A 19,875-nucleotide genomic window follows, 5' to 3' on the forward strand; every position below is an offset into this window, starting at 1 on the left:
TTTTTGCCTCCTGCAGTAATCCTTCCCTTTTGTTAAAGACTCAAGTATATGATACACATGTCAAACTTTTGTACCATGAGTTCAGGAGTCTGCATTTGATTTGTCAGCTACCTTGATGTGCTTTCCCATGGGCTGTCATGATGAATTTTATGTCGCACTAGACAGATCTTGAAAGAAAGTTTTGGTGCTATTTGGGTAGAGAATGGACATCCCGGCAGAAATTTTGACTTTCCATTTTGTTCATTTCTTGATGCCAATTAATGTATCCTACTGTGCTTTCTACAGGCTGTTTATCTTGAAGCAGCTGAAGCCCGGGTAGCATTCAAAGGCTTGGCATACAAACGTTACAAGTAAATTTTCTTCCTCTACTGGAACTTTTCCATCCCTGTTCTCTATATAATTTTTGAATATTGGTGTAGTCTCCAGCCAACTATGCAGCTTCTAAACTATTACATTTCATACAAACATGGTAGGTAGAATAGTTTATATTGCATCCCTTTAAATATAATTTGACCAATAGATAAATCAGTACTCTGTATAGATATCATCAATATTACATGGTTAGGGACCAGGGTGCATTTCAATATATCGAAGATCTGGTTCCTGTATAGTGATATCATTTATATTGCATAGTTGAAAATTCAAAGTGCTGATTCCATCTTATTCCAATTTCAGAGTTTAGATGTGGGGAATATTTTTTTCAAAGTGACTGTGAATGGTTTGTGTTGTGTCTTTATTCAGTCTCTTATATGCATATTTGTAATATTATGATTTTCTTCCCTGTGTCAGAAAGAACTATGTAAGGAACATTCCCTGGCAATGTCTTCTATCATCCTTGCAAACTACCCCATATTTGCTCCTTCTCCAATCCTGTCGAGCAATTTTTTGGTTGAGGAAAGAAATGTAGGCCTTAAGCGTTCAGTGAGCAGTGGTTTTTGTTACAGATCCGTCTCCCAACACTATCAACCTAACTTCACCCATATATCTGTGTGTAGAGTCTTAGTGGTAAATGTAGCCTTCCTAGACCTGCGTAATTGGTAATTCTCCCTTCATACTGGGTACTATGTGTGAGGGGATAGAATATGTCCAACAACAAAACTTCCACTTGGTAAAAGTCAACCTTGGTTCTGGCTCAAAAAACTTTGGTTCCACCAACTTGGCGTATCTATTAGCTATTATTACTTGCACTTATAATAAAGAAAAGTGATAATAACTGTATCCTTGGCTGTTAAAGATATTCAAACACACACATAAGCCAAGGGATATGGATAGATTTGATAATATACATCATGCAATTTAAGGACACGTGGTAAATATATATCCATATAGAAGGTAAAATGGAATGATAATATACTTCATTTAATTAAAGGACATGTGGTAAATATATGCATATAAAAGAAAAACTTCGTTCCATTTTTTCCATTAGCAATGTGTCATGTCTTTGTCAGTTCATACTAACTTTATTACATCTTTTTCCTAACACATCACTAACTTTGTCATTATGCTAACATTACACTTTATTACGTTAACACCTTTATAACTTAATACTAATAACCTCCTAGGACCCAAGTCTTTTAAAATAAACCTCGCATCAGTTTGTTTAACACCCCCCTTAATGTTTATTTTGTTTTCAGTGATTCTCAACAAGTTTCTAAATTTCTGAAACTTTTCTTTTCCGAGTACCTTAAGTAAACATGTCTACTATTTGATTTCATGATTTGCAAAAATATTGGGTCCATTTATCTATTTGGTACTTGGTCCTTGATGTAGTGATGATGCTCTGCTGTGTTTTTGGTTTTTGAGTGAAGCACTTGATTCCTCGTCATTTTTATGGCACTTTGATTGTCACATGACAAGAGAGCTGCACCTGCTGTAACTTTAAACACTGGGTATGTTAGGGAGCCAAACTGTTTCACAAGTTGCTCGAACCATTGCTCTATGTTTTGCTTATGCTGATGAATATGCAACAGAGGCTTCTGTTTTACTTACCTATGAATTTACACCACTTCCAAGGTTAAAACTTGAAAGCATAACACGATGCTGATATTTGGCCACAAATTTATCCTGCCCAATTTACATCCAAAAATTTGTTCAACCTGAAATATATATATATTTTTAGTGCAACTCCAAAATACAAAGTACCTATGCTACATCTGAACACTCTTTTTGCCGCATTCCAATGCACCATCCTTGGACAAGTAAAAAATGTTGAGAACATACCAACTTCTGAATTTATATCTGGTATAGTTATTTTAAGATAAATAAAACTTCCTACAAGTTGGCAATGTGTGATTCCGTTTACAGCTTCCAACTTACATGTTGAAATTTTTAATCCAACCTCAGTGTCCAATTGGGATTGCAAGTTTCAACCTTGAACATTTTAATCAACTCTGATTCTTATTTTATCCCTATCTTTCTTCTACCAAATTTCAATGCCTAACCAATACTATAATAAGCCCAATTTGAAAATCTCAAGCTCTAAGCGACTAATATCATTATGATATCAATCAAACAAGTAGATTGCTGAATTTAAATAATGCCAAAATTAAATTTCAGACCATAGCATCAGTCGCACAATAACTAGAATTTAAATAGTGGAAGCATAAAAATTCATTTCTCACACATAGGTAATTACTCTTTCAAATCAGCGTTTAATTCCTTTGAAAAACTTACATGAAAATTTCTCCACACTGCTGAAAAAACAGTACTGCATGGTCAACAAAATCACCTTGAACTTGAGCTTCTACAGGCTGCTTGAGAGGTACAACTACGAAAAAAAAACAGAAACAATAATTCTCTGCTTTACAGCCATATGGCTGCATGGATCTGTATAGTATTGTCCATAGCACTATACAGAACTGTGCACTGCATGGAAGTGCCTCTTTGCTGGTTGTTTGCACTCTCTTCCATTCTCAGTTGCTCAACCTGCTTAACTGCTTATGTGTTTTCAAAGCCTCTACTTTGCCCTGTCTTTATACTTTTAGTGGAGAATCTATTTTCGAGATTACTCTAGTCTAAGTCATGCGTGAGATACAATTATAGATTCAAATGCTAGATATAATACTTTCACCTTTTTACTAAATTGAATTACAAAATAGAATTACTTTTCAAAAATATTTATTGAAAATATCTCAAACTATTTCTTGCATATTCACACTGAACATGTGCAGAAGTTCCTGTTCGAACTATAATTCTCAACAGTCCCTATTGATGAGGAAGGAATTCTGCACCAATCCAAGTTTATCGCTGAATGCCTCATACTTCACTTTTGCCAAGGGCTTGGTCAAAATATCAACTACTTGCTATTTTGTGGGAATATGCTGGAGCTTCACTGCTACTTTCTGAGCCTTGCCTTGAATGAAGTGATATCTAATCTCTATATGCTTGAGCCTTGGACCTGTCCTGGGACAATGGATTCTCAAAAAGTCTGATACTATGATTATCACAGAAAATGATTGTATGCTTCAACTCCTAATCAAACAATCTTGCAAGTAACTTGTGAAGCCAAATGGATGTTCATTTGGGGCTATGTTGACGGAAACACTGGTTTTGAAGGTGTTTCTGGGTAGAAAAGAAATGGAAACGCGTTTGGTACGGCCTGGAAATGTGTTTCAGGTCGTACTGGCACGTTTCACGTGGGGGAAATGTGGCCCAGTACGACCTGAAATGCGTTTCCAGGTCGTACAACCACATTTCAGTGATAAAGTGACTTTTTCAGTTTTATTTTTTTATTTTCACTCCCTACCAATTCAGGAGTGATAGAGGGAGCTATTGAATATTGGAAACAATTTGTTTTGAGTGGGGCATCTTAATGTTCAAGCCGATGGCCCTAATGTTGATATGTAGTTCATGGTAATGTTAAATTCTTAAAGTAAAAGGATGAAAATGAAAGATAAAGAAGAATGTCGCTTTTACTTAAATGTGACATTCTCCTTTATCTTTCATTTTCATCCTTTTATTTAAATTTTTAACATTACCATGAAATGAATCAGGATGTTTGAGAGTGGTTTCTCCTCATTGAATTTCATATGGAGAAAGTAGAATTTTAGATCTCACTCAAAATCCAACGGACTTATCTGTTTTTCAGGATTTCAGGATTTGGGGGATTGCGATGTTTCTATTGGATTTTGTCATGTACTAGGGTATGGAATTTGTATTTAATCAAGAGAACCAAGCCCCCTATGCAGTGGAGACTCCCAATAATCAAGACCACCTAGGCTACTAGGGTATGGAACTTGTATTTAATCAAGAGCACTAAGGTCGTTTGACTATGCAGGAGGAGACTCCCAATCAAGCACAAGACAAGGAATTAGAAATTTCTCGTTGCTGATTTTAGATATTGCTATTTTCATTATGTGATCATTCATGAGAGGATGTGATCTAAATTTAGAGGCTTATAGTTTATGCATTAACATTGGACAATTTAATCATAATGTAATAAATTATAATGTATCATGTATGCTTTATGATTGTACATATTTCTTGAATGTCCTTATATATATATATATATCGTGTTTTCTCCGTTTCCAAAATTTGAGGGGGGGTCACGTTTCGTACCCATATCCATTTCGGAAACTCATACTTGTTTCCCCGTATCGTGCAACTTAGATTTGGGGTAGTATCGGATGTGCTATAGGCCTCAAATTTTGCAGGGAGGTTTGGACACATGTATTCCAAAGAACCCAAAAAGCGTTTTGGGGAATTCCACCCAAAAACAATTTTATTAAAATAATTAATATTTTTTAATGGGCCACTAAGTGTAAACTTAGGAAATAAAAAATATTAATGGGTATTAATCTAATTGTGGGTGTAACTTCTAGAAGAAGATGAGGATCAAGCTAAAATGACCTTAGCCATTGATTAGCTTTTAAATTGGGCCATTGAATGTCAACAAGAAGATTTTTTAAGGAAGCTTGAGGGTCATTTGGAAAACACAATGAGAGATCAAGAGATCGAGTTTCTGAAGTGAGAAGTTCTCAGGAGGAAATTCTGATTGAGTAGATTTCTTGCAGTTGAGGGGCAAGATAGATTCTAGAGAGAGAGAGATTTTCTCAGCCGGAGAATCATCAACAGAGAGAGGCAGAGAGTGATCCAACAACTCTCACGTAGAGGCTGACGCAAGGCCACAGAGAAGCAGCGTAGAGGGTGAGAGAAAGTCTGAAATTTTGCAGCAGAGTCAGTTTTGGGTTGTGAGATTGGGAGGCTGAGAGGAGTGACTCCGGGCAACAAATCGATTAGCTGGCTGGGTGATGCAGTGCCTAGAGGGGTTGACGCAGGGACTACGTGAGGACTGCGCAGGTCCTACCAGAGGCACCTCATCCAACATCCAAATCAACAAAGATTTTTCTCAGTGATTGTGTGAGGTAATCTCACAATTCTTTCTGCCAGTGTTTCTCTTTGTGTAACTGAATAACCCTTGAGGTATTCAGAGATGCATTCAGAATTTTCTGTTGCATAATAATAAAACCCTTAGATCTGTTGCACTAATTTTACCGTATTGGGTTTTTTCCGTGGACATTTATCCAAAAATACCGGTGTTATTGTGTTGTATTTTCTTTCTTGCTCAGTCTCTTGTTTCTGTATAATATTTAATTAAGTGAAGGTTGCAGTGTATATATTTCGATATTTTCCATAGGAAACTACAAGTAATTTGTTTGAAGGAATTTAAGAAATAGGAGAAATATCATCAGTTGCTGCAGTAGGAATTCCGGTTTAGGAATTTTCGCATGGTATCAGAGCTGCAGGTGGAACAAGAAGAGCAGTACCAGATAACCCAACGTTGAACCGAAGAGGGAGATCGAAAAGCTACAGGAGGCAGCAGTTCGAATCCCCAAAGGGGTTTGCCCAGTCCAAGCTAGGAGGGCTAAATTTTCGAGGCAGTCTCTCTCTGAGTGAATCGACAGAGAGGAAGGGCTTCTAGATCGAAAATTTGCCGTGGCAGAGGGAGCAACGTTGAGCCTTAGCGTGAGGAAGAGCTGGTGAGACACAATTTTTCTGCAGGTCGTTTTGCTGAGCAGAAAGACGTCAGAAGAAAAAGAGAAGCATAGTGAGTGAATTCTTCCTTAGAGGACTTCCAGCCAAGGAGTCTGAATTCTCACTAGCTGAGCAACAGTGGAGAGGTGCAGATTTACAAGTTCCAGAAGGGAGTGCGTAGGCTAGTCCAGTGCTATGCAAAGGAGAGAGGGAACAATTCGACATTTTTTTTGGTAGAGATGGCAGCCACATCTCTAGGAGGGAGGCTGGGTGATCTAGAGATGTAGTTTGAAAGGATTGCAGATGGGCAGGATACTTGAGGAACCCACTTCTCAGATCAATTCCTTGCTATGGGAGCCCAAATCAGAAGTAGTAGGATGTACTAGTGTCAGATGGTGCTGAGGAGTGTCGAAGAGTGAATTGCAGTGGCTAGGTGGGCCAGAGACTGAACAATGTAGAGCAGAGTTGGCAGCAGTGCAGATGGCACAGAGCAGAGGTTAGCAGCAACGCAATAGATTTAGAGGGTCAGCGCAGAGACTAGCAACACTCAGGGTCCAGCATTCACATGGTATCATGCTGAGCACAGTTAGTTCAGTAATTTTGGATGTTTTTCCATCGCTGATGGAGTAGTAGCAACAACTTGCTATGCAGTGGCAGTGCTAGCAACAACATAGATGCAACACTTGAGAGGGAGTTGTAGTACGAATGTTGTGTTGACAGTGGCAATGTTAGTAGTAGTTCAGTTGCAGCAGCAACGCAATAGTTGGTGGACATCATGTTAGACATGAGCAACACAGAGGACGATGCTTCAGAGTTAGAGCAGTATGCAACAACGTATTTAAGAGCACATTCCTTGCTAAGAGGGAGTGTTGATTTGGGGTAGCATCGGATGTGTTCTAAGCCTCAAATTTTGCAGGGAGGTTTGGACACGTGTATTCCAAAGAACCCAGAAAGCGTTTTGGGAAATTCCACCCAAAAACAATTTTATTAAAATAATTAATATTTTTTAATGGGCCCCTAAGTGTAAACTTAGGAAATTAAAAATATTAGTGGGTATTAATCTAATTGTGGGTGTAACTTCTAGAAGAAGACGAGGATCAAGCTAAAATGATCTTAGCCATTGATTAGCTTTTAATCTGGGCCGTTGAATGTCAACGGGAAGATTTTTTAAGGAAGCTTGAGGGTCATTTGGAAAACACAACGAGAGATCAAGAGATCGAATTTCTGAAGTGAGAAGTTCTCAGGAGGAAATTCTGATTGAGTAGATTTCTTGCAGTTGAGGGGCAAAGATAACTTCTAGAGAGAGAGATTTTCTCAGTCGGAGAATCATCAGCAGAGAGAGGCAGAGAGTGATCCAACAACTCTCACGTAGACGCTGACGCAAGGCCGCGGAGAGGCAACGCAAAGGGTGAGAGAAAGTCTGAAATTTTGTAGCAGAGTCGGTTCTGGGTTGTGAGACCGGGACGCTGAGAGGAGTGACTCCGTGCAACAAATCGATTAGCTGGCTGGGTGACGCAGTGCCTAGAGGTGTTGATGCAGGGGCTGCATGAGGACTGCGCAGGTCCTACCAGAGGTACCTCATCCAGCGTCCGGATTAGCCGAGATTTTTCTCAGTGATTGTGTGAGGTAATCTCACAAATTTTTCTGCTAGTATTTCTCTTTGTGTAACTGAATAACCCTTGAGATATTCAGAGATGTATTCAGAATTTTCTACTGCATAATAATAAAACCCTCAGATTTGCTGCATTGATTTTCTCGTATTGGGTTTTTTCGGGGACATTTATCCAAAAATAACGGTGTTATTGTGTTGTATTTTCTTTCTTGCTCAGTCTCTTGTTTCTGCATAATATTTAATTAAGTGAAGGTTGCAGTGTATGTATTTCGATATTTGCCATAGGAAACTGCAAGTAATTTTTTTGAAGGAATTTAACAAATAGTAGAAATATCATCAATTGTTGCAGTAGGAGTTCCGGCTTAGGAATTTTCGCATGGTATCAGAGCTTCAGGTGGAACAAGAAGAGCAGTATGAGAGAACCCAACACTGAGCAGAAGAGGGAGATTGAAAAGCTGCAGGAGGCAGTAGTTCGAATCCCCAGAGGGGTTTGCCTAGTCCAAGCTAGGAGGGCTGAATTTTCGACGCAGTCTCTCTTTGAGTGAGTCGACAAAGAGGAAGGGCTTCTAGATTGAAAATTTGCCGTGGTAGAGGGAGCAACACTGAGCCTTAGCGTGAGGAAGAGCTGGTGGGACACAATTTTTCTACAGGTCATTTTGTGGGTAGAAAGACGTCAGAAGAAAAAGAGAAGTACAGTGAGGGAATTCTTCCTTAGAGGACTTCCAACCAAGGAGTTTGAATTCTCACTAGCTGAGCAACAGTGGAGAGGGGCAGATCTACAAGTTCCAGAAGGGAGTGCGTAGGCCAGTCCAGTGCTACGCAAAGGAGAGAGGGAGAAATTCGACATTTTTTTGGTAGAGATGGCAGCCACATCTCTAGGAGGGAGGCGGGGTGATCTAGAGATGTAGTTCGAAAGGACTGCAGATGGGCAGGATACTTGAGGAACCCACTTCTCAGATCAATTCCTTGCTATGGGAGCCCAGATCAGAAGTAGCAAGATGGGCTAGTGTCAGATGGTGCTGAGGAGTGTCGGAGAGACAATTGCAGTGGCTAGGTGGGCCAGAGACTAAACAACGTAGAGCAAAGTTGGCAGCAGTGCAGATGGCATACAACAACGTAGTAGATTGAGAGGGTTAGCGCAAAGATTAGCAACACTCAGGCTCCAACATTCACATGGTATCATACTGAGCACAGTTAGTTCAATAATTTTGGATGTTTTTCCGTCGTTGATGAAGTAGCAGCAACAACTTTCCGTGCAATGGCAGTGCTAGCAACAACATAGATGCAACACTTGAGAGGGAGCTATAGTATGAATGCTGTGTTGACAATGGCAGTGTTAATAGTAGTATATTTGTAGCAGCAACACAATAGTTGGTGGTCATCATGTCAGACATGAGCAACGCAGAGGACGATGCTTCAACGTCAAAGCAGTATGCAACAACGTATTTAAGAGCACATTCCTTGCTAAGAGGGAGTGTTGATTTGGGGTAGCATCAGATGTGCTCTAGGCCTCAAATTTTGCAGGGAGGTTTGGACACACGTATTCCAAAGAACCCAGAAAGCGTTTTGGGAAATTCCACCCAAAAACAATTTTATAAAAATAATTAATATTTTTTAATGGGCCCCTAAGTGTATACTTAGGAAATTAAAAATATTAATGGGTATTAATCTAATTGTGGGTGTAACTTCTAGAAGAAGACGAGGATCAAGTTAAAATGATTTTAGCCATTGATTAGCTTTTAATCTGGGCCGTTGAATATTTAAGCAAGCTTGAGGGTCATTTGGAAAACACATCGAGAGATCAGAGATCGAATTTCTGAAGTGAGAAGTTTTTAGGAGGAAATTCTGATTGAGGGGCAAAGATAGCATCCAGAGAGAGAGAGAGATTTTCTCAGCTGGAGAATCATCAGCAGAGAGAGGCAGGGAGTGATCCAGCGACTCTCATGTAGAGGTTGACGCTGATGCTGCCCAATGCTCTTGCCTTGGCTCCACCATGAATTGTCTCAAGGTGTTCATTGCAAAACATACATCTAGCTTCTCTTGGTGCTTGATTGAGTACAGAGAAGGCTTTCTTAACTTCACACACATGTGACTGCTTTCCATTTACCTCAAAGTCTCAACGCTGCTCTATGTATATTTCTTCCTCTATGATGCCATTAAGGAAAGTTGTCTTCACATCCATCTAATATATCATGCATCCCATAAATGAAACTAAGGATAGGACAATTTTAATAGAAGTGTACCTTGTGGCTAGAGCAAATGTCTCGTCATAATCCACTCCCTCTCTCTAGAAGTTAGAACCCTCTCACCACAAACCTCAGTTTGAACTTCTCAATGCTACCATCTACAACATGCTTGATCTTGTAGCACCTCCTAGAATTTACAGTTGACTTCCCCTCCAATATTAGCATTATTTCCCAAACATCAATCGAAATTCTTCATGTTGGAGGTGTACTTCTCCACCATGGCATCCCACCATACCAACTGGTTTGGTGCCTCTTGAAAATTGGAATGCTGATAATATAGAATGCTGCTCATCAATGCCATAAAGTTTGGAAACTCCTTTGTAGCTTTGCTTTGTTTGAAAGTGCTCCTAGGAGTCTCAATATGCGCCTGAGCATCCCTCAATGTTTTAATGAATCATCGTGGCCTATTGATAGAAGTAGAAGGGGCTCTCCTTTATCCCTCTCTTTACTTGAAGGCTACTATACTACCTTGAAAATCAATGATAACCTAGGCTCTACCTTTAGAGCTTCCTACTCGTCATCCTCTATCATTGGAATAGACTCATGGGACTTCTTGGTTGCAAAGTCTTCCTCAAACTTTACATCCCAATTTACCACTATCTTCCCTTGCTTTGGAATATAGAACTTGTAAGCCTTCGAAGTCTCACGGTAACCCACAAATAAACCCCAACTTGGTCCTCATCTCTATTGTTACATGGATATAAACTAGACAAACAAATACACATAAATGACTCACCTCTGGTTTCACACGAGTGAATCCCTCCTTTGGTGGTTTGTACTCCAAGATCTCGTGAGGACCCTGGTTCTAGATGTAGATTGTTGTGTTGCATACCTTTGCCTAAAGAAGCTTTGGCAATTCTTAGTCATGTATCAGTGCCTTAGTAACCCATATGATGGATCGATTCTTTTTCTCTGTAACCCCATTCTGCGATGGGTTGTATGGAACTATCATCTCCCTCTTGGTTCTTCCCTCCTTGCCAAATCCCTTGAAAATTTGAAATCCTTAGTGGTATACTCTCTCCCATTGTTTAGTCTCAAGAGTTTGATCTTCTTTCTTGTCTTGTTTTTAATTAAAACTTTAAACTCTTGAAACTTGATATAGACCTCATCATTAGTCTTTAAGTAGATCCAAGTCTTGTGAGAGAAATCATTAATAAAGGAAACATAATACACACTTCTTGTTATTGACACTAATGACATTGGTCCACAAACATTTGAATGTACTAGGTCTAGAATCTCCTTAAACCTATGCTTGCTACTTAGGAAATCAACCTTAGCATGCTTGATAAGCATGCACCTTCCACACACACCATGTTGCTCAATACTGAATTCTAGAAGACCTGTGACTAACTTTTTTGGAATAAGAAACTCCTTGTGGGGTAGGTGTTGGAAATTAGGGGGTTTTTCAATATTAACGTAGATTTCCATTACATGATAATTACTTGTGACTCTGTCATCATTATTGTTATTATGTTTTCTTTTTTCATCAAGCAATTACCATAAAACATGAAGATCACATGAAGACAATAGAACACAAGATATAGGCTCCAAGCCAGGGCAAAACTCCTCGAGGAGAAAACCCAAAAAAATATCTTCTTATAGAATCAAATCAAATGAGAAATCCAAGGCCCATAACCACAAAAATTTCTGCCTCTAGATGCCAAGCCAAACCTTCCTTTCTTCCAGCAGATTCATCAACAAGAGATCAACAACAAGAGGCAAACCAAGGCAGATTTTCCTCAAACCCTAGCTTCAAGAAGAAATCCTTTCTTCCAGACTTCATCCTCCACTTCTTCTTTTCCCTTTTCTGTGATATTTATGATCAAACCCATTCAAGTGTGTGTGTTCAAATGAGCTCCATCTACCCTCTATTTATATAAATTAGAGGGGTGTGAATAGACATGTCCATTGGGGCAAGGCTGAGTTGGCATCTAGAGGGGTTTTTGCCCCAAAATTTACATTTAAAATTTCTTTTTCTTTTTCTTTTGCAATATGTCCAAAATAGGACTTTGACTAAAAACCTAGAAGTACGAAGAACATGCTTATCTAGAAAGAAATACTAATAATTTTTCTTTTTCTTTTCTTTTTGCTTTTTACATAAAATACATAATGGTACAAATTATGAAGACCGAAACTAGTTACATTCTCCAACAGTAGGTGTCCCATCCTCTTCTGCCACAACTCTTACAAGTTGTCATTGTTATGAACCAAAGCTCGAACATGTTCATCTTGCAACCTATACATATTACCTTGTCTAGAACTCAATTGCAAAGCCCTTATCCGCCATGACTGAAACTGAAAGTAAATTCTTCATGAGACATGGAACAAACAAGACATTTTGAAAATCTAAATAATTTCTTGAGTCATACTGGAAGGGAATAGTACCAACTCTTGCTACTGGACACTTGGTGTCATCACCAAGCTCAACCCATACTCTTGATTCCTGTTTCTTCATCTTAGAAAACAACTACCGAGCTGATGTCATATGTTGAGATGTTCCACTATTCACATGCCACTCATCTCTTTGAATTGCACTAGTAGAAAGGCAAGATATCATCGAGAAATCCTTGTTGAACTTGGTAGCAAACTCATTCATTTGAGTTTCTGTAAGGAACGATATCTACTTCTGCTATTGCTTCTCTTTAACCTTCTTCTTTGGACACTATGATGCATAATGACTGTGTCTATGACAATGAAAACATTTGATTTTAGTCAAGTCCTTCCTCGATTGTGAGGTTGACTCCTCACACTTTTCTCACACCTGTTGGGTCCTTTACCTCTACTCTTATTTGAATGACTAAATAGAGATAGGTTTTCATCACCACCCTTCTTGCTTGCCTTTGACTTCTAAGTTTGGCATTAGGTTTGTCTATATCTATATATATATTAATGTTAAAATGAAATATAACATAAAATATTAGGAAATCAACATTAATATACATAAAAAATGTTATTATGGAATTGGAAACTATAAGGATAATTACGAACTTAAGTTGTGGACTTGATCAATGACCATGAAGTTCGAGGAGGTTTAGTGAACCTCTATTTTTTTAGATTTGCCAAATTTCGAAATTCAAGGTTGAAGTTTGTCAAACCTTGTGACATAGGAAAAGACTAATCGGGTTATCGAACATCTACTTCACCATCTTTTTCTCAGATACATGAGGGATCATATGGTCCTTTATGACATCTAAGATCATGCAGCTGACCATCACATCCTTTTTGTTGTGAGCTACGAAGTCTTGCATATTTATAGGTGGAGTAAAAACATCTTTGAAAGATCATTCACTTTTAGTAAGAGTGTTACCTTCATCTTGCATGCTAAGAAATTCAGGGCACCATCTAATATGTCTTAGGCTCGTTGCTGCCATCTTACAAACTCCCAAGGTAGAGGCACCATCCAATCTGTCTTCAAACCAAAGGTTCATGTTGAATTTCCTTGAAAATTCCGCAACTGCTATGACGAACAATTTGAAACTAATTTTTTTTCACCAAGACACAAAATTTCTCAACAATAGATAAGCAACATAATAAAATACAGAGATAAAGAACACAATCACACAAAAGACAAAATTTTCTTGGGAAACCCAACTAGGAAAACCCTCTCGTTGATGTGGTATTTATTCATTGAGCAAATAGATCAAATACAAAGCAATCTGTCTCTTGAGAACAAAGATATTTTCATGGTGATCTATCTTAGACTTGTCCTGCTAACCCTTGATCCGCTCCTAAATCACAGTGCACTTGTGATTTCCTATTACGTAGGACATAAGCTCTCTGTTCTCTCCACGAACAAGGCTCTCTCACAACCTGTGAGCTCTATCTTGTCACAAACCTTTGTGCACAAAACATTGTTAATTCCGTGCCTTTGTCCTCCTTATAAGCAATTCGACTTATTATCACACAATCTAGCAGGGCCATAGGAGTGGAAACCTAAGGGACAACTACTAGACTAAGTGACAACAATGGGACAATGATCCACTGTCACCTCAGTCATTTTCCCTTACTCTTTACAGACTTTCACCGATGGGAGGAGTCCTAGTAGGTAGGAAGTCACTTGGAATTGATATGTCAATAACTAGTGACTTAGTGATTTCGCAAAGCCCATTCAAGGAGAGACACAATAAAGGCTTAATGCTTCAAAGATGCTAACACGCTTTCCAAGAAAGACCTGGGGGAAAGAAGATCAAGACCTAGGGTTTGAGATATGCAGTGGTAATATATATTCCTAAGGTCGAAACTATAGGGGATGAATTAGGACCTCTCAAAGGAGCTCTATGTGATGACTTAACACTTTTAAAAGGTTCTTCACTCTCTTTGAAAGACCTAAGGAAGGCTTGCACTAGACCTAGGGTTTATGAATAAGCGTGGGAAAAAATATTTCCAAGGTACTTGCTAGGTCAAGGCAAGGGAGGAGAAAGGGCTTCTTATGCTTTATTCCAATGAATACTAAGCTCATACAACCCTCAAAGAAGTCCCCAAGGTGAGATAGAAAGACCTAGGTTTTCTCTCTTGGAGTGGCACCTAGGGAAAGAGATTTTATGGATGAACCCAAATTTGGAGCATAGGTAGCCTAGAACCTAAGCTTGATGTGTGGACCCTCGGATTCTCGAAAAATCACCTCCCAAATTTCGCTGCAAGCCCTAGATTTACGCCGTACTTTTAGGGGACTGAATTTTAGGAGGAGAAAATATGGAGAAGAGAAGAGTTGATCACCAAACTTCTTGGACTAGTGCCTAGTCCTTTGGGCTATGGAGTCTTATATGATTTAAAATTGGCCAAAATCGTCTTTAAGGAGGCTAAAGATTGATGCCCTAGTTACCAACCTTGAACATTTACCCACTCAAAATTTATGGAGTTTTATGGAAGAAAAACAAAATTTCATCCCCTAGGAACATTTGTCATTTGCCATACAATGAGTAACATATGCAATTGCCAACAAAGAAGCTTTCCAAAAATGATTTTCAACAATTAGGGCATAATATCATTAACCCATTTGCAACAATTCCATACATTAGACATAATTCGAAGAAAATATTCGACAACAAACACTTACAAGATGACAACATGATATATATCCATCCACAAATCATGAGGTAGCTCCATAGAAGATCGAAAATTTCAGCCTCAAATGTCAAAATGCATCTCAGAATCTCAAATAGTCTCTAAAGAAAAAATGCAATTTCTTTTACAATGGAAGAATCCAAATGATGATGATGAGTTCTCACAAATGAGACTCATCTTTATTTATATGAGTCTCTCCTAATTCAATTTAGCCTAATGAGCTCCTAGCAATTATAAAATAATGTACCAAAAATAAATCATTGTGACCAACCCACTAAGTAGCAATAAAGTGATGAATAAGCCATCCAAAGTGAGCTGAAATGATGAAATCATGGTGTAGAAGGGCCATTGGAGGGCTTCATTGAGTCCTCAAGGTGCCATGATGTGACAGGGGGCTCCATGAATGGTAGACAAGGGGTTGGGCCCTTAATCTCTATGAAAATCATCATGTGGTGCTCCAAATTGGCTATAGGGCACAAGTATTAGTCTCATGGGTCTCCCAATGAAGAATAAGCCAGTAGATTGCTCCAAATGAGGGCACCGAAGATGGTGCTTGCCCTCTCATGTCTCAAGGATGAGACAAACCTCCTCCGGGCCTCAGATCAACTACCAAACCCTGTATATACTGCCAAGCCGGTTGGGGGCACTGCTAGTCCAAGTGCATCATCTCGCATATAATATGGGGCAATGAACAAGCTGTTGAAGGTGCTGAGGGTGCCCATGGTACGAGATAATGCTATGTTACATGATGGAAATCCATGGCTCTCAACACATCCCCTACAAGTGTCAATATGATCCTCTTGTGGGTTTGGGCCTCAGTTATGTTGCCCAACCCATGATGAAACCACCTGCCAATTACGCATAAGATCCAATGCGTCTCCTCACCATCAGGCACAATAATTCATTAATGCATTTAAGTGAACCAAATTTGTTAATCACGGGCACAATTGGGACTTTATAATGGGCTTCCCTTCCAAATTTGGGGCTTTGAGCATGTAATGGTGTACCTCCCTAGGTAGGTGTGGTCAATAAATAACCCTATTAGGTGTTCCCAATCCCTAAAGGGAAGGACATGTCCAAGGTACATCCTTCAAGTGGTAGGTGTCATGTGGATAATGATGAGATGGATTGGGACACAAGGGTTTCAAGGTCAAATGCTATTGGCTCAAGGGTGGTGATGAGGAGGGATGGCCACATATTTGAGTGTATAGATGTAGGAGGGAGCAATTGTGGTACATGAGTTACCTCGACCTTTGTTTTTCCACCCTTCTTCATTTGTGTTTTTCCCTTTTTGATTTTTCTTTTATTATATTGCTTGGGGCTCCAGGGGATGAGAGCATGTTGTGTATGATATAAGCACTGAATACCCTGATAAGGTGGGGCAGTTCATCGCCCACCAGGGGTTGGGACATGCATGGGTTCCTTAATGATGTTGGGGGCGCTCATTGGGTCCCTAAGAACCAGGGTGATGGCCATAATGACAAAGTGGTAGAGCTCATGTTTGGCTTTTGCCCACATGCTAATATATTGCCTTGACCATCTTTTGCATTTTGTGGTATTATTTTCTTTTGTATGTGGCCATGATATGATTTTTTTCCTTTTTTTTGACTGCATCAACCTCCGGGGCAACGTTCCAAGCTTGACCCAGACATGTGGACAAGGGGAGGGGGTGTACCAAAGCCTTGTGGACCTAGTGGTAATGTGGACTCGTAGGGGGAAGATGATGGAATAGGGCATGTAATGTGAGAGGGGAGTGAAAAATATGAAACAGGAAAACGAGACCGCGCTACCAAAATCGGGGTTTCCCAAGTAGTGCCCATCCTGAAGCTATAAGCCAATAGGAGAGATCCATTGGGAATAGGGTTGAGGATTAACTCCCCATTTAAGGTGAGGGAACAAAACTGCAGTCAAAATCCTTCCTCCTTCCAAGTCACCCAATAATCCATACGCAAGCTTGCCTAAGGAAAAATAAGCATAACCACCCGATTGCACAATGAAAGACACACCTTTATGATTGGATGGCCCACCTTCAAACATATGGTCTCAACAGATGGCCGAGGGGACATTTTCTTTGAATATAAAATGGTTGCGAGTACAAATAAGTACGACCTATGTCCCGTGGGCTACTACATTGCACAAATCCTCTTTGTATGCTCTTTCCCTATCCCTCTCGGCTACTCTGCTCATATATGGAACAAATCTACTCGAAAGAACGGGGACCCATTTTCCTCTTAGTGGCCTAGTTATAAGATAGCCTGATAGGCTATAGCCTATTAGTGGTTTGACTACAACTCTTATCGAGAGTTATAGTATGGACTCTTCTAGAGTCTTCTTTTGTTGAAATTTGGTAGCCCAGGGAGAAATTCCCTCCATTAGGAAGCCTTCCTCATTTGGAGGAAACCCTACTAGCCCTTGGAAAAATTTAATTTGTTCAAAGAAAAATATTATTTTTAATGTGAAACCCACAATTACACAAAAATTCAAGTGGGCCTGGGCAAGGAAATTCGACCCCCTTAGCCACATATAAATAGACCTCATGTCACATCACTTGGAGGCATCATTCACACATTGCATCTTCTCTTGATTAGTTCGTGCAACTTTGAAATTGTAGGTGCAAGTTCACACGTGCGAAGGGAAGGATGACATTTCTGTTTACTGCGTTGACTTTTAGTTTTGGGCCTTTGACTAGCATTGAATGTTGGGAGTTTTGGCATAGTTTGACTTGGTTTGACTTGGGATTTTGGATCTGTCTTGGAGGCCGAATTCAGGAGCAAGGAGATCGAACTTTTCTGGGCACTTTTGTTATTTTTTCATCAAGTTGTTCTAACTTCTATGCAACAGTTATTACTTCAACAATATCCAATAGCATCCAATTCAACGATGTCACTCCTTTAATTAGCCAATGTCAGTAGAGCAATAGTAGATAGAACAATTAGACAAATGCATAATAAAAGACAACCAAGAGACAAGAGACACAATATTTGGTCAATGACCAAGGAAAAACACCACTAGGGGAAAACCCTTGCAAATCTTCTTCTATTAGATTGTTTTCAAATGTTCAGCAGAGAGAGTACATCATCCAATATCAATTTCAATATCCAATATCCAATCAACTATCCAAAAACAAAGATGAAAGAGAGAGCTAACAAAAGTCAACTCAAGTGCAGATCTGTCCTAGTTAACAACAGTGAATGCCCTAACCAGTGAACAGTTCATGGTCAAATCAACCCTTCATCAGCTTGGTCTAGGACAGTGAAATTGGATCTTTAATGCTGGTCAAAGATTAGTCAAAACAGTCCCAAAATAAATGGTCAAACTTGGTCAGAGTCTGTTGTTTTGCTTGCAGTCAAATCTGTGGTCAGCCTTGGTCAAAGTGCCCAAAAATTCTTGGTTTTGGTGCCAAAAGATGTATCTTGAAAAAATCAAAATTTTGGTGGAAAAATCACAGTCAAATGATAGGTCAAAGTGCTTGGTCAACGCCCTGCAACTGCTTTGCAATTCGACTTGCATCAACTCTGTAATTGGGCCTAGAAAAACAATCCCTTGTCCTTCTCATGTGTGAGAAAATCCTTTCTTCTTTGAGTTGTACGAACAATAGGAAGAGGAGAGATAAGATATGTGTGTGATGAAGTGCCAAATGAGGATGAAGGTCACTTGTATTCATATGAATCGATGTGGGTGAAAAGACAAGTCGTTTGGGCTTCATGAACCTACTTGAAGTTGAAGTCGACCTTGACAATTTCACATGTGAGGGCTTTTAATTCAAAAATACACTTCTCCTTGTCCGATTTGAGTGATATTTAGGCTGATTTTGGTCCTCTCAGAAAGAGGAATTTAATGCAATAATTATCTCCATCAAATGAGCTGCCCAAAGTGGAATTTGCCCCTAGTTACATAATTTAACACTCCCTCTCAACTAGGGAGAATTTCACCTGTCAATATCTGTCCATTGATCATCATGTCATCCTGTCATCATGTACCATTTATGCTTGTCTCGCTCATCTCATATTGAACATTCTCGAGTCTAAAGAAGAAGAAATGGTGCACGAGATCTCCAACTACCACCCTACCTCTATCACCATCGGGGAGACTCTGCTACCACTTGCTACCACCCGGAATCATCATCGTCATCGTCATCGTCATCGTCGTCATCATCATCATCATCATTATCATCATCGGGGAGCCATAACTACCACCTGGATCCAAAGACAATGGGCCTGACGAACCTACCCCAAGTGTAGGGATCACACTCTATTCCAAAGTCCCTGACAATAGGTGAGATAAACTTATTGGAGGTAAGGATCACACTCTACCCTATTGTCCTTGATCATCCATCTTAACCTTAAAGAGTCAAATGGTAGAACACATGCATCCACCAACTTGGGCGAGATCCACCTACTGCAAGGGGTAGAGATCACACTCTATCCCAAGTCCCTCAACCCATTGGCCAGATGGGAGAGGTTATCCCACAAAGTGGGCATGACGCTAATTGAGGCATACTCTAACTAGGGGAGATCAACATCCTATCGGTCAGAGGTCTCTTATCCCCAAGAGCCCTATAGCTCCATTCCACACCCTGGGAGCTCAACTAGGGGGGAAGAGCACTGCTCAGTGTTCTTAATCAGCTTGGACCCTTATTCGAAAGGGTCATCTCAATCAGTCCAAGTTGCTCTCTAAAGACCAAGAACTTCCCTTTCGGAAAAGCCTTGGTAAGGATGTTGGCTATCTGTTCATCTGTTGAAATGTGGAGGAGTCTCACGGCTCCTCTTTGCACCATATCTCAGATATAATGATACCTAATCTCAATATGCTTGGACTTGTCGTGAAACATAGGATTCTCTAACAAACGAATCCCACTTTTGTGGTCTCAATAGATGATTATCGTGTCCAGAACCTGCTCAAATAGCTCTCCAAAGAGCTTCCTCAACCAAACCGCTTCACAACTCGCAAGGCTAGCTGCAATATACTCGACCTCAACAA

At 39.7% G+C, this 19,875-nt stretch overlaps 1 protein-coding gene across 6 annotated transcripts in view; it reads left to right on the top strand.

The window, feature by feature from the left end:
* The first annotated feature begins 284 nt into the window (after positions 1-284).
* The window catches only part of LOC149144371 (uncharacterized), a 177,327-nt gene continuing 157,736 nt past the window's right edge, over positions 285-19,875 (top strand). For all 6 annotated transcript variants that reach the window (XR_016265238.1, XR_016265239.1, XR_016265240.1 and 3 more), the window contains exon 1: positions 285-350. The gene's annotated coding sequence lies outside the window, so the exon portion shown is untranslated. The remainder of the gene's footprint in view (positions 351-19,875) is intronic.

The sequence above is a fragment of the Pinus tabuliformis genome, chromosome X (assembly GCF_031772625.1).
Source record: "Pinus tabuliformis cultivar Carrire ecotype Pingquan chromosome X, CPIR1, whole genome shotgun sequence".
Taxonomy (NCBI): Eukaryota; Viridiplantae; Streptophyta; class Pinopsida; order Pinales; family Pinaceae; genus Pinus; species Pinus tabuliformis.